This window comes from Salmo salar, chromosome 20 (assembly GCF_965601325.2).
Source record: "Salmo salar chromosome 20, fSalSal1, whole genome shotgun sequence".
Classification (NCBI taxonomy): Eukaryota; Metazoa; Chordata; class Actinopteri; order Salmoniformes; family Salmonidae; genus Salmo; species Salmo salar.
Window position 1 is genome coordinate 1,909,654 of NC_138310.1, and position 16,344 is coordinate 1,925,997.

The window sequence follows — 16,344 nt, forward strand, 5'->3', positions numbered from 1 at the left end:
GAGTTTTGTAAGTTATAAAGCGTAGTGAATGTTGGGACTTCTGATTGCTCAGACATTTAGGGGATTACACAAAGGTTGGGACACACCCACACTGTTAATTGACATTGATAAGTGCTACTACAACAGGCAACTACACTACCGGTCAAAACGTTTAGAACACCTACTCATTCAAGGGTTTTTCTTTATTTTTTATATTTTCTACATTGTAGAATAATAGTGAAGACATCAAAACTATGAAATAACACATATGGAATCATGTAGTAACCCAAAAAGTGTTAAACAAATCAAAACATTTTATATTTGAGATTCTTCAAATAGCCACAATTTGCCTTGATGACAGCTTTGCACACTCTTGTCATTCTCCAAACCAGCTTCTTGAGCTAGTCACCTGGAATGCATTTCAATTAACAGGTGGGTCTGTTGTGTTGTGACATGGTAGGGGGGGTATACAGAAGATAGTCCTATTTTAGTAAAAGACAAAGTCCATATTATGTCAAGAACAGCTCAAATAAGCAAAGAGAAATGACAGTCCATCATTACTTTAAGACATGAAGGTCAGTCAATACAGAACATTTCACGAACTTTTTAACCTCTCTGGGCTAGGCGGGACAAATTCGTCCCACCTACGCAACAGCCAGTCTAATCCAGTGGCGCGATTTTCAAATACCTTAGAAATGCTATTACTTCAATTTCTCAAACATATGACTATTTTACAGCTATTTAAAGACAAGACTCTCGTTAATCTAACCACACTGTCCGATTTCAAAAAGGCTTTACAACGAAAGCAAAACATTAGATTATGTCAGCAGAGTACCCAGCCAGAAATAATCAGACACCCATTTTTCAAGCTAGCATATAATGTCACAAAAACCCAAACCACAGCTAAATGCAGCACTAACCTTTGATGATCTTCATCAGATGACAACCCTAGGACATTATGTTATACAATACATGCATTTTTTGTTCAATCAAGTTCATATTTATATCAAAAACCAGCTTTTTACATTGGCATGTGACGTTCAGAACTAGCATACCCCCCGCAAACTTCCGGGGAATTTACTAACAATTTACTAAATTGCTCACGATAAACGTTCACAAAAAGCATAACAATTATTTTAAGAATTATAGATACAGAACTCCTCTATGCACTCGATATGTCCGATTTTAAAATAGCTTTTTGGTGAAAGCACATTTTGCAATATTCTAAGTACATAGCCCAGCCATCACGGGCTAGCTATTTAGACACCCGGCAAGTTTAGCCTTCACCAAAATCAGATTTACTATTACAAAAGTTTGATTACCTTTTGTTGTCTTCGTCAGAATGCACTCCCAGGACTGCTACTTCAATAACAAATGTTGGTTTGGTCCAAAATAATCCATCGTTATATCCGAATAGCGCCGTTTTGTTCGTGCGTTCCAGAAACTATCCGAAATGGTAAATCAGGGTCGCGCGCATGGCACAATTCGTGACAAAAAAAATCTAAATATTCCATTACCGTACTTCGAAGCATGTCAACCGCTGTTTAAAATCAATTTTTATGCCATTTTTCTCGTAAAAAAGCGATAATATTCCGACCGGGAATCTCCATTTAGCTAAACAGAGGAAAGAAAACAAAGCTTTCGGTCGACGCGGGCACGAGCCTGAGTCTCACAGTACTGTAACCAGCCACTACCCAAACGCGCTACTTTTTTTCAGCCAGAGCCTGCAAAGCCACGATTCAGCATTTTGCCGCCTTCTGAGAGCCTATGGCAGCCGTAGGAAGTGTCACGTTACAGCTAAGATCCTCACTCTTCATTAAACAGAGACAAGAAGAACGACACCTTGTCAGACAGGCCACTTCCTGCATGAAACTTCTCAGGTTTTTGCCTGCCATATGAGTTCTGTTATACTCACAGACACCATTCAAACAGTTTTAGAAACTTTAGGGTGTTTTCTATCCAAAGCCAATAATTATATGCATATTCTAGTTACTGGGCAGGAGTAGTAACCAGATTAAATCGGGTACTTTTTTTATCCAGCCGTGTCAATACTGCCCCCTAGCCCTAACAGGTTTAAGTTTCTTCAAGTGCAGTTGCAAAAACCGTCAAGCTCTATGATGAAACTGGCTCTCATGAGGACCGCCACAGGAATGGAAGACCCAGAGTTACCTCTGCTGTAGAGGATAAGTTCATTAGAGTCACCAGCCTCAGAAATTGCAACCCAAATACATGCTTCACAGAGTTCAAGTAACAGACACATCTCAACATCAACTGTTCAGAGGAGACTGTGAATCAGGCCTTCAGGGTCAAATTTCTGCAAAGAAACCACTACTAAAGGACACCAATAAGAAGAAGAGACTTTCTTGGGTCAAGGAACATGAGCAATGGACATTAGACCGGTGAAAATGTGTCCTTTGGTCTGGAGTCCAAATTGGAGATTTTTGGATCCAACCGCTATGTCTTTGTGAGATGGGATGTGGGTGAACGGATGATCTCCACATGTGTATTTCCCACCGTAAAGCATGGAGAAGGAGGTGTGATGGTGTGGGGGTGCTTTTCTGGTGACACTTTTCTGAATTCAAGGCACACTTAACCAGCATGTCCACCACAGCATTTTGCAGCGATACGCCATCCCATCTGGTTTGGGCTTAGTGGGACTATCATTTGTTTTTCAACAGGACAATGACCCAACACACCTCCAGGCTGTGTCAGGGCTATTTTACCAAGAAGGAGAGGGATGGAGTGCTGCATCCGATGACCTGGCCTCCACAATCCCCCGACCTCAACTAAATTGAGATGGTTTGGGATGAGTCGGACCGCAGAGTGAAGGAAAGCAGCCAACAAGTGCTCAGCATATGTGGGAACTCCTTCAAGACGGTTGGAAAAGTATTCCAGATGAAGCTGGTTGAGAGAATGCCAAGAGTGTGCAAAGCTATCATCAAGGCAAAGGGTGGCTATTTGAAGAATCTCAAATATAAAATATATTTGTATTTTTAGGTTACTACATGATTCCATATGTGTTATTTCATAGTTTTGATGTCTTCACTATTATTCTACAATGTAGAAAATAGTAAAAATAAAGAAAACTCTTGAATGAGTACAGTGGGGGAAAAAAGTATTTGATCCCCTGCTGATTTTGTACATTTGCACACTTACAAAGAAATGATCAGTCAAAACACAAGGCCAAGGCAACAAAAGAGTGGCTCAAGAAGAAGCACATTAAGGTCCTGGAGTAGCCTAGCCAGTCTCAAGACCTTAATCCCATAGAAAATCTGTGGAGGGAGCTGAAGGTTTGAGTTGCCAAACGTCAGCCTCGAAACCTTAATGACTTGGAGAAGATCTGCAAAGAGGAGTGGGACAAAATCCCTCCTGAGATGTGTGCAAACCTGGTGGCCAACTACAAGAAACGTCTGACCTCTGTGATTGCCAACAAGGGTTTTGCCACCAAGTACTAAGTCCTGTTTTGCAGAGGGGTCAAATACTTATTTCCCTCATTAAAATGCAAATCAATTTATAACATTTTTGACATGCGTTTTTCTGGATATTTTTGTTGTTATTCTGTCTCTCACTGTTCAAATAAACCTACCATTAAAATTATAGACTGATCCTTTATTTATCAGTGGGCAAACGTACAAAATCAGCAGGGGATCAAATACTTTAGGTGTTCTTAAACTTTTGACCGGTAGTGTATATCTACTGCTATCAAAAATGTAATCTACTGTAAAAACACAACTCACTCATGATGACAAAAATATTTCAATCAACACCATCAGGCCCATTTCACATGTCGCCTTAAAAGGTTATTCTGAATCACATCCTTTAACCTTTTTTGATCCAGCCTCTTCCCTCATAATATCCATCTGAACTTTTTCTGAACCTAACCGCCATCTGAAACTATTCACTATAGTGTACTACTTATGATGAGGGGTCATAGGGCTCTGGTCACAGTATACAGTATAGGGAACAGTGTGTCATTTGGGACGCAAACAAATACTTCCTAAATGACCTTTCTCTTTTCTAAATCTTCCTTCTCAACCTCCTTTTTCTATTGTCAGTCTTCAAGGGAAAACCCTCAACCCCTCTTGACCCTGCCTCTTTCGTCCACACTCATCACACACTAATCAATAAAGAACCTCTGAAGAAACGCAATGCTATTTACAATTCACTATGTTGCCATTGAACAAATGGCATACACCTTCCGCTGTTTTTCTTACATAGAGGTGTCATGCCCATAGAGGGCACAAGGGCACGTGCCCTCTCATATATTTTTAAAAAAATGACATTGTTAAATATTTTTTATATTTTTTTATTCATTTTTCAGATGTTAAATAAATGACAAACAAAACCATATCTGTCAGTGATATTTTGTGGAGGGGGCACACAAACTGGACCAGGCAAAGATGATCCCCTCCCCCCCTATTCTCCACAGTAACTGGTTCCTTCCAAGGTGCACTATGGAGCAAAGATATGCTAGGCATATGCTTTCTCTCGGAGGACCTGAGCCCTAGGACCATGCCTCAGGACTACCTGGTATGATGACTCCTTGCTGTCCCCAGTCCACCTGGCCGTGCTGCTGCTCCAGTTTCAACTGTTCTGCCTGCGGCTATGGAACCCTGACCTGTTCACCGGACGTGCTTGTTGCACCCTCGACAACTACTATGATTATTATTATTTGACCATGCTGGTCATTTATGAACATTTTAACATCTTGACCATGTTCTGTTATAATATCCACCCTGCACAGCCAGAAGAGGACTGGCCACCCCTCATAGCCTGGTTCCTCTCTAGATTTCTTCCTAGGCTTTTGGCCTTTCTAGGGAGTTTTTCCTAGGGAGTTTTTCCCTAGCCACCGTGCTTCTTTCACATGCATTGCTTGCTGTTTGGGGTTTTAGGCTGGGTTTCTGTACAGCACTTTGAGATATCAGCTGATGTACGAAGGGCTATATAAATACATTTGATTTGATTTGATTTAGGCAGGACACTAGATACTCTAGTGCAGGTACCCCCTGGGGTACACACAATGCCGTCGTGGGGAAGCCAAACAAAAATGTGATTTATTAAAAAATAAATAATTATAATCTTCACATTTTCAAACAGTCCATTTATATTTTCCAATGGGGCTATACATTTGCGTGAGTTTTTTTTTCTCACCTGAGTAGCCTCGTTTCACTGCCAAAAATAGAATTAAGCCATCTAGTGTTCAGCGAAATAACAACACAATGTCAAATACAGGTAGCCTAGTCAAATAATGAACATCCAATCACATTAACTGTTACTCTCTCATGGGAATTCCACAAATGGTCCGTATGTAGCCAAACATAGCTGCTGTTCATTCCATTTGCTCGAAAATTGATAAATGGTTAAAAACAAAAGTAAGGCCTCAATAGAGACACATACCAGCTCTACTGGTAGTACTGATATTACCACACCTGCACCTGTCGACGACGCAAGTTGTTCTGCTTCCATGAGCACATCCAATGCTAGCATCAGGAATTCTACTTTTCTTGTTAGCCGAGCTAGCATGGACACTGACAATTGTGAATCTTTTTCAGCCAAAGAGCTACTGCCCTCTTACCCGGGAAAGCACCGAACAACAGACAGGGACGTTGGACCATCGAAGGGTCGCAAATATGATGAGAAATACATTGATTTGGGGTTCACTTATATTGGGAGTAATGCCTTTCCTCAGCCACAGTGTGTTATATGTGCAAAAGTACTATCTCACAACTCAATGAAACCTTCACTCTTGCGCAGACATTTAGAAAAAAAACATGCCAATTTGAAAAAGAAGCCACCGGAGTTTTTGAGCGAGAATTAAGATTACTTTTGAGTAGTAAGACATGTATAAAAGCAACAGATACCATTAATAAGAAGGGCTATAAGCGTCTTGTATGGTGAGCTACCGAGTGGCTAGGACAGGCAAGCCCCATACTATTGTGGAGGACTTAATTCTTTCTGCTGCCGGGGATATGGCTGGGACAATGCTGTGGGAAAAGGCCCCAAAAACTATACAGACAATGCATTCATCAAACAACACTGTTTCACGACGCATAGGTGACATGGCAGGAGATGTTTTGAAACAATTACTGCATCGCATACAAGCCAGGGAATTCTATGCGTTACAGCTGGATGGGTCAACAGACGTGGCGGGCCTGGCACAGCTCCTGGTATATGTCCGTTACATTTATGGCTGAAGAACATACGCACATCCAGGTACTTTCCGCAGGTGCTGGAGTTGTAGGCAAACTCATGGAAAACAGAAAGGAAAACGCCGCACACTGCTGCTCATGCTCCCAGGTGATATTTATTTACAATGTTTCGACCCTTAGGTCTTCATCAGGGATCCATATCCCAGGTGGGGGTGGAAGGTCCTATATATAGGGGCAGTACTCAGTGACATCACTTCCTAAAACAGGAGGTAAAAATGTATAACATAGTTTCACAATATTAACATTCAATGTATCAAAATATATGATCATACACAGAGAATGTGATCAATATTTATAGAAATATACATACACATACAATATTCAATTAGGATAAAAAAACAACTTAGAATTATTGAAACTATAAGAACGGTTTCAACTCAAACTCCTCGTTAAAGGCCAAGAGGGGACAGTGTGTTCAGCCTATGGATCCAGAAAGATTCCCTTTGAAGAAGTTTCCTCTCAATGTCCCCTCCCCTGTGTGACATCTTGACCATTTATATTCCAATGTATCTCAGAGAACTAAAAGGAAGTCCAGCTTGTACAAAATTATTTTTAGATTTTTTTTTGTCTCACCTGTCCATATATTGCTGAGGTCCTCACTGATCCGTGTCTTCAGACTTCTACGGGTTTTCCCTATGTAAGACAGACCACAAGGACATTTCAACATGTAAATGACATTGGTGGACATGCAAGTAATCAGGCCCTTGATCTTAAATCTTTGTCCTGTGCGGGGGTGTGTAAATCAGTTGCATTTGTACGTAAAGCTGCATTGAGCACATTGGCCACATTTGTAATTACCCTCCGGAAACTTGTCAATTTTTTTCCCTTTTCTCTGGTGGGTAATCAGATTTAACCACAATATCTCTCAAGTTTGGAGGTCTTTTAAAAACCAATACGTGGGGGATATTTAAAAATGGGTTTCAATTGTGGGTCATTGTGGGTCAGAAATGCCTTCCCCAATGGTGAGTATTGGGTAAAGCATGATGGGATATGTTCTGCTTTTTCTTTTTCTTTTGGTTTTAGGCTTTACAACTGTGTTAGTCCTTCAAAACGATCATTGGCATGTTTTACACAATTGTCTTTGTACCCCCTGGCACAGCTCCTGGTATATGTCTGTTACGTTTATATGGGGTCAATTAAGGAAGACATCCTCTTCTTGTCACGAATATAGCCGTGTTGAATAGACCAAAACGCAGCCGGGATATGTATGCTCATCTTTAATTATATTAGAATAAAGTGAACACGGGAAAACAATAAACAAGAACGACTAGTAACAGTTTTACAGGCTATACAGATACTTTAGCAGTGTAAAATAAACAACCCACAACCCCAGGAGAAAAACACACACCTAATATATGACTCCCAATCAGGAACAACGATATCCAGCTGTTCCTGATCAGGAGTCACACAGACTAACACAGAAACAGAACAACTAGAAACTACATACAACACACAACTTCTGCCACGTCCTGACCAAATACTAAACAACTACTCCCTCTGCTGGTCAGGACGTGACAGTACCCCCCCCCCCCCCCCCCCCCCAAAGGTGCATACCCCGAATGCACCTAAAAAGAAAACACAACAATCCCCCAAACCACAAAAAAAAAACAACTACCCCCTAAAAAAAAAAAAAGGGAGGGAGGGAAGGGAGGGAGGGTGGCTGCCGTCAATGACGGCACTTGTGCTACACTCCCCCTCCCCAACCCACCTATCCTGGAGGTGGCTCTGGTTCTGGCCTACTGTCCTCCAGACTGTAGCCAGAGTCTCCTTGCTCTGTTCCGGACCGCAGGCAGACTCACCCGGTCCCGGATTGCAGGCAGACTCCCTCAGTTCCGGGTCATAGGCAGACTCATTCAGTTCACAGTTAATTTCCATCTCACCCTGTTCCAGACCGCAGGCAGACTCACCCGGTTCCGGATCGCAGGCAGACTCCCTCGGTTCCGGGTCACAGGTAGACTCCCTCGGTTCCGGGTCGCAGGCAGACTCCCTCGGTTCCGGGTCGCAGGCAGACTCCCTCGGTTCCGGGTCGCGGACTGGACACTGTTGCCGGATACTCTGGACTGCACACTGCTGCCGGATATTCTGGACTGCGCACTGTTGCCATATACTCTGGACTGGGCACTGTTGCTGGATACTCTGGACTGGGCACTGTTGCCGGATACTCTGGACTGGGCACTGTTGCCGGATACTCTGGACTGGGCACTGTCTCGGAACTCTCGAGGCTGGGCTGACGCACTGGAAGCCTGATGCGTGGGGCTGGTAGAGGTGGTACCAGGCTGGAGACACGCACCCTAGGGCTAGTGCGGGAAGCAGGAACCGGCCGAGAGGAACTACTATTACGCACTATAAGCCTGATGCGTGGTGCTGGTACTGGAACTGCCAGTTTGAAACCACGCACCCCATGGCTAGTGCGAGTAGCGGGAACAGGCTGAATAGGACTAGGCTGACTCATTGGAAGCTTGATCCGTGGTGCTGGTACTGGTCGTGCCAGACTGGAGGCACGCACTTCCGGGTCAGCACGAGAGGCGGGAACCGGACAGACTGGGCCATGGAGGCGCACAGGTGGTCTTGCTCGCACCTCCTGCACAACCCATCCTGGCTGGGCAGAACTAGCAGCCCTGTACGAGCGGGGTGCTAGTACAGGGCGAACTGGGCTGTGCAGGGGCTTGATGATTAACGTGCGTAGAGCGGGCGTAGGGTAGCCTGGTCCTAGGAGGCGTACCGGCGACCAGATGCGCAGGCATCCTTCTACCAGGCTGGATGCCCACTCTAGCACGGCATCTGTGCGGGGCTGGAATGGCGCGCACCGAACTGTGCGTGCATATGGGCGAGATTGTGCGCACCTCAGCAAAACACGGTACCCTCCACTACATACACTCCTCCATATAATCACGGGTAGCTGGCTTATGGCTCTCCCTTGGCCTAGCCAAACTACCCGTGTGCCCCCCAAATTTTTTTCTTGGGGGTGCCTCTCTGGCTTCCTCGCCAGCGCGTACATAGCCTCATAACGCCGCCTCTCAGCCTTCGCCTCCTCGATCTCCTCCCGTGGGCGACGGTATTCCCCAGCCTGATGCCAAGGTCCAGCCCCGTCCAGAATCTCCTCCCAAGTCCATTCTCTGCCATAGTCCATGTAGTTAGTGACCTGCTCCTTCTTCCGCTGCTTGGTCCTGGTATGGTGCGTAGTTCTGTCACGGCTGTCGTGTTGAATGGACCAAACTGCAGACGGAATGTGGATACTCATCTTTTTAATATATACGAGCAAAGCATCCACAGGAAAAACAATAAACAAACTAACGACAGGAACAGAGAAGCAGGCTCAACAAAAGCAGTGCTATCAAACAACTACCCACAAGTGACAAACAAAACACACACCTATTTATAGGACTCCCAATCAGTGGCAACTAGAAACACCTGCCTCCAATTGAGAGTCCAGCACCCATCCTACACATAGAAAAACTACCCTAGAACATACACAAGGAAATACAAACATAGACCAGTGACCAAAAAACCCCGTAATACATAAATAAGCTACCCTCTGCCACGTCCTGACCAAACTATAATAACAAAATATCCTCTATACTGGTCAGGATGTGACACAGACGTGCGAGGGGTTAATAGGGCCATAGAGAAAATCACTACCTATAGTTTCAATGGCCAAGATAAGACTAAGGAACGTAGCAAAAAAACATCAAAGCGTAAGGGGATAGCTCCCTGTTTTAGATGTGGGACAATCGGGCATTGGAAGAATTAGTGTAAGGTGATACTGGAACTTACAGCATTAGAAGGAAATGCCACTATACAAGAGTTGGCATTTTTTTTTAAAGAGCACCAACTAAACGTTTTGAGATTAGCAAGAATGGAACTTTCACATAGCGGTGTATAGTCTATGCTCGATCGATAAGTGGTTCATAGAGATTACAGTTTCTAAGTGATGGAAGACGTATGAGATCACGTTTTACCTAATTTTTAGTAGGGTACCGATGGGATTTACATTTGCATTGAAACAATCTTTAAAAGGGTGTCAATTTGTAGGTTATGTGTTGGTACAATATACGAGACCGCACCAAATTGATAGACAATTTGGCAGAACAGGGTCATAAAGCATCGTATGACAAAACACAACTAGCAAAGCAAGAGGTAACATTTGTGGGTTTCGATTTCGTTTTGATTTCGAAGGGCAAGATACACATTACCCGGGATCGGGTAGAAACAATGCGTTCTTTGACATGGCCAAACACTCCTTGCAGGAGTTTTCAGTTTTGTTAGATATTTTATTTCATCATTCTCTGAAATTGCTGAGACACTTACAGAGTGGACGAAAGGGGGGAAGGGTCCCCATGAGAGGATAGAGTGGAATCAAGAGTGTGAGGAGGCGTTTGTCAAGTTAAAGAAGCAATTGTGTCAAGCGCCAGCATTGGGATTGCCAAACCTAAAACTACCTTTTACATTTTTTGTTAATAAACAGGAAAAACATTGTAGTGCGGAGGGGCAAGAGGAATGCCACCGTGCCTTAGAGCGGTACAGGCGACAGAAATGGTGTTGCATTAAACGGCTTCCATTACAATGGGTCAAAAAGTAGATATGTATGTTCCACACGCAGTAGCAACCATAGTGGACAGCACGAAAGCACAACATGTTACTAGTGCAAGATGGACAAACTGGGAGTTAACGTTAATGGGGAAAATATACAATTTCATAAGATTGGTGCTTTAAATCCTGCGTTGTTAATGCTGTTGTCTGGGGAGGGTGAATCGCGTACAGTTACAGTTACATGAACACAGAAGGGAACAGAGTAACGTAATGGGGTACGCTGTATGTGGTATGCATTTGGAGTAGTTCATGATTTCGGTACATTGTGGTCACAACGGGGCATGTTAACAGCGACAGGAACCCCATTAAAAAATGGTCTGGTGGTAGAGGCATGTCACTTACCCAGTAAATTAACAGTGGTGAAATGTGAAGCTCATACTAGTCGGATAGATAGAATCGCCATAGGTAATCGTAAAGCAGACGAAACGGCTAAGACTGCTGCCTTGGTGAGAGAAAGTGTTAGAGAACCACATGTAAATATTGCGATTCCTTACAATGAGAAATTGGCTAAATTTGCCAGAGGAAAACGTATTTTGGGTTGAAAATTCTAGGCAGAATGCCAGGGGAATGGATTCTAAAAGGTAATACATTTAAATTATATGGCCAAACACTCCTTGCAAACTCAGAAGGCTTTGTTTTTTTGTTTGTTTATTTAAATCATGAGACATTTTATGTGGTTTTATTTTAAAATAAATTAACGTTGGATGTTGTCTTATTCTCGAATGGAATTATAGAATAGACGAAAGGGTGGAGGGGTCACGAGGAATTAGTATAGGAGTTACCTAACCTAAAATGAACTGGGATCACGAGGAATTGATATAGGGGTTACCAAACCTAAAATTTACTTTTAATTATTTTATGTGGTGTGGTCGTTATGGAGAATCATGGGGAAAAGGAGACCAGTGAATCGTTAGACTCAGTGAAGAGACTCTGTCGCCGTGTTGTGGGAATTATTGGATGGGGTCTTTTCAATTCAGTTAAATTGGGTATGCAGGAGGATGGAAATGTTTTGAAGAGGTATTTAAATGGTTTTCGAAGGACAGGGAAAGAAAGGGAGAGGAAACATTTTAATGTTGTCGAAAGCCCTGTATACTAAAAATTCCTAATGAGGAATGATCAACCTCATTAGAAATTAATGGAACACGGGAGATTTAATTATAAAATTCACGAGAAACACCATTCTCTATCCAAATTGTACCATTACGTTAGGAGATTATTATTATTTCCATAGGGAGTTATAAGAGTTTTAATTCTAAGTTGATTCGTTTTTCAAATTTATTTATTTTTGATTTAACATGTTTGATATATTTATTGTTGATTTCATGTTGTGTTTTTGTTTTGATACAAATTTCCCCAGATTAGGATCCTGGAGTGGGAATTCTGCGAGGGGTTAGGGTGCTAACTTCATGATCTGGTACCTCTTCCGAGAGGTCGCCAGTAGAATAAGGAGGTATGGACTCATTTAGAAAATGGTTTTACCAGTAACATTATGTTATGCTTTTTTACACTTTGTCTTAGAGATGTTATTAAGAAAAGGTTAATGTAATAATTCGTCATATAGTCAATGTTTGTCTGAATTTCCTGAAACAGAAATGAAACTTAACCTGTTGGGGATAGGGGGCAGTATTTGCACGGCCGGATAAAAAAACGTACCCGATTTAATCTGGTTATTACTACTGCCCAGAAACTATAATATGCATATAATTGTTTGATTTGGATAGAAAACACCCTAAAGTTTCTAAAACTGTTTGAATGGTGTCTGTGAGTATAACAGAACTCATATGGCAGGCAAAAACCTGAGAAGATTCTGTACAGGAAGTGCCCTCTCTGACCATTTCTTGGCCTTCTACACTCTCTTTATTGAAAACAAAGGATCTCTGCTGTAACGTGACACTTCCTAAGGCTCCCATAGGCTCTCAGAAGGCGGCAGAACGTTGAATGATGACTTTGCAGCCCATGGCTGAAAACAGTAGCGCATTTGGATAGTGGTCGATCTGAGAACAATGAGACGACCAGCTTTTTACATTAGCATGTGACGTTCAGAACTAGCATTCCCACCGAACACTTCCGGTGAATTTACTAAATTACTCACGATAAACGTTCACAAAAAACATAACAATTATTTAAAGAATTATAGATACAGAACTCCTTTATGCAATCGCGGTGTCCGATTTTAAAATAGCTTTTCGGTGAAAGCACATTTTGCAATATTTTGAGTAGATAGCCTGGCCATCATGGCTTGCTATTTTGACACCCACCAAGTTTGGTACTCACCAAACTCCGATTTACTATAAGAAAAATTGGATTACCTTTGCTGTTCTTCGTCAGAATGCACTCCCAGGACTTCTACTTCAATAACAAATGTTGGTTTGGTTCCAAATACTCCATAGTTATATCCAAATAGCGGCATTTTGTTGTGCGTTCAAGACACTATCCGAAGGGTAACGAAGGGTGACGCACCCGGTGCGTTTCGTGACAAAAAATGTCTAAATATTCCATTACCGTACTTCGAAGCATGTCAAACGCTGTTTAAAATCAATTTTTAATGCGATTTTTCTCGTAAAAAAGCGATAATATTCCGACCGGGAGTAGTTGTTTTCGTTCAAAGACTGAAAATAAAAACATGGAGTCGTCTCGTGCACGCGCGCACCAGTCTCATTGTTCTCAGATCGACCACTATCCAAATGCGCTACTGTTTTTCAGCCATGGCCTGCAAAGTCATCATTCAACGTTCTGGCGCATTCTGAGAGCCTATGGGAGCGTTAGAAAATGTCACGTTACAGCAGAGATCCCCTGTTTTGGATAGAGATGATCAAGAAGGCCAAGAAATGGTCAGAGAGGGCGCTTCCGTTTGGAATTTCTCAGGTTTTGGCCTGCCAAATGAGTTCTGTTATACTCACAGACACCATTCAAACAGTTTTAGAAACTTTGGAGTGTTTTCTATCCAAAGCTAATAATTATATGCATATTCTAGTTTCTGGGCAGGAGTAATAATCAGATTAAATCGGGTACATTTTTTATCCGGCCGTGAAAATACTGCCCCCTATCCATAACAAGTTAACTGTTGTTATGATCTGTGCTTTTTTGAGGTTATCATGGAAGGTGAAGTCAGATGCGTGTTAATGCATGGTAGGAATAATTTGACCATAGACAGTGTGTGTAAACCTCAAAACCCTCCCTAACTGGCTGAAGAAAGAGCGACAAAGGCGTGCAATGAGAAACAGTGACTTTTACCACTCCTATCTGAGTCCGAGCCATAAACCAGGGCCGGGGTGCTGAGAGCGAGTGTGGAGTGAGCATGGAGAAAGAGAACAAGCTCAGGTGAGAGACTTGTGTACGTGGGAGAAACGGAAGTATCTACTTGGATATTAAGATCGGGACATTATCAAGGGCCATGAAATGTGACAGACAAAAGTTACATGTGTCGTTGGGAAAATTAACTTTAAACGATATCTGAAGAAGACGCGGTAGAATGATAAGTGCCGGGTGAAGGAAAGGGGGGGGGGGGGGGGGGGGGGGGTAATACGCCCTGCTAACTATTTAGACTGAGAATGCATTGAGATACTGATCTTTCATTACCAGGCCACTGATGACAGGAAAACAGGGACAAAGGGGGGCTGTAATGAGAAGAGTTTTAACCGGCAATAAAAGGTTGTTTATAAATGTATGTTCTAACAGGGATGATGTGTGATAAGTTGATAAACTGGAATTCGAGCCCTAGACTCAAAGTAAGCACTGAGGTCAGTCATTCTAAAATTGGGTTGGATAATTTATGAAACATTTTAGTTGTGATTGGGATACAGCGAGAGAGAATTGCTAAAGCACGATGAGGGGTGAGGGCACTGCTAACATTTATTTGGCCGAGAGAGTCTCCAGGAACTTACCTCTAGTGTCATCCTGAAGGGAGGTGGTTTGGTAGGGGAATCACTGGATGATAGCTTGGAACAAACATTAACGTTTTTTTTTTGTTCTCTTTTGTTTAACCCTGTATTCAGAATTGTTATGTTACATTGCATCAATGAGTGGTGCTAAGTTATTAAACATGCACTTTGTTTCTCTTTTCTTTTCAAGTCAATATGTCTTTAGGTTGCGTGGAACATGAGGCTGTTCATTGTTCCAGAGGAGGGAATGATGTATATTGACTAACTGATTTGAGAATGTGTTAGGATGTTTATAACTGTAGAACATGCATTAGGAGTATAGTGTGTTATGGGTTAGATGTAACGATAGAGGAGAATCATTCCCAGAGACTGTATATTGTTATAGGAGATAGCTCATAGAAGAGGGAGGACAGCTAACTGTACACAATATTGGGATTTAGTTGAACATTACACATACCTAGATCATGGTGAGAGTAGAAGAGATAGTGGTGGCATTTCAGACACTATGGTAAACTTATAGGACACCTGTGACTCAGAGTTTTGTTAGGTTGGATATTATTCCCAACTCATAAATTTTTCTCCAATTTCTAACAGCCGCCAAACATTTGACAGATTACATGCAGGAGGTATTCTCACGGCAGGCGCTGTAGGGACAGTAACTGAAGGAGCAGTACTAGTATCGAAGGATGCTATATTGATAGCATGGAATTGGACTACTGAGCAAATGAGGGGTATTGTGAAACTATAGTCATGGGCCATATTGGAAGTAGCAGTGGTTACTTAAGTAGCATTGTTGGGATATCAGTTTATGCCACATGGATTGGTAACTGGTAACTGGGGGACAGGGGATGCGGTTAATCAAATGTCACAACTGATGTTGTCAGGAAATGACCCATGTGTTGCAGTGTGTATATCCTCAGGTGAAAGCAGAGATATAACCAAGGGCACGGGCTGAATTGTGGAGATTGATATAACCAAGAGACACCAGGCGGGGGTGTTGGGACAGCGTTGGGTTGGGGCACACACTACTCCATACAGTACCTGCAGAGTAAAGTTCATCATGTCTCTCCTTGGGGGGGAGGGGGGTGCATAGTTGTCACGTGAAGTGAGGTCCAGCTGCATAATGGGTGAGTGAAGACACCATGACAGATCAAGCGGAGCGAGAGAGAGAGAGACTAGATTCCATTGTAAGACATACAGATGGGTTGGGTCTGGGAGCTACTATAAACATCACAGTTGGAGCTGCTTTACTGGTTAATGCATCATATGATAGAGGATAGAGGGGTAATTGTACTCTGAACAAAATATTGAAGGCATTGATGTGAAAGCATATACAGTGCTGAGTTACCTTAAGAGGATGTAACGTGGATTAGGGCTACGCACTTGCATATCAGGTGATGTGCCTATCAGGTGAAATGGAGGAGATGGGGAACAAAGTGAAAATGACATGACTTGGAACACCTCTCGGGAACTTGGGGCCAAACGGGGAAGACTGGGCGAAAGCATGAGGAAGTTTTTGAGAGCTTTGATTTTGTGGAACCCAGCAGGAAAGTATCTGGGAGGCATAGAGTCAGGTGAAGAGAGAGTGGGAATTGTCATGGTATCAGACTTTGGTTTTCATGCATATATAATTCTGCATAGCTTATCACATTGTTAACACTGTTATGTTTTATGTTTTTTTGTTG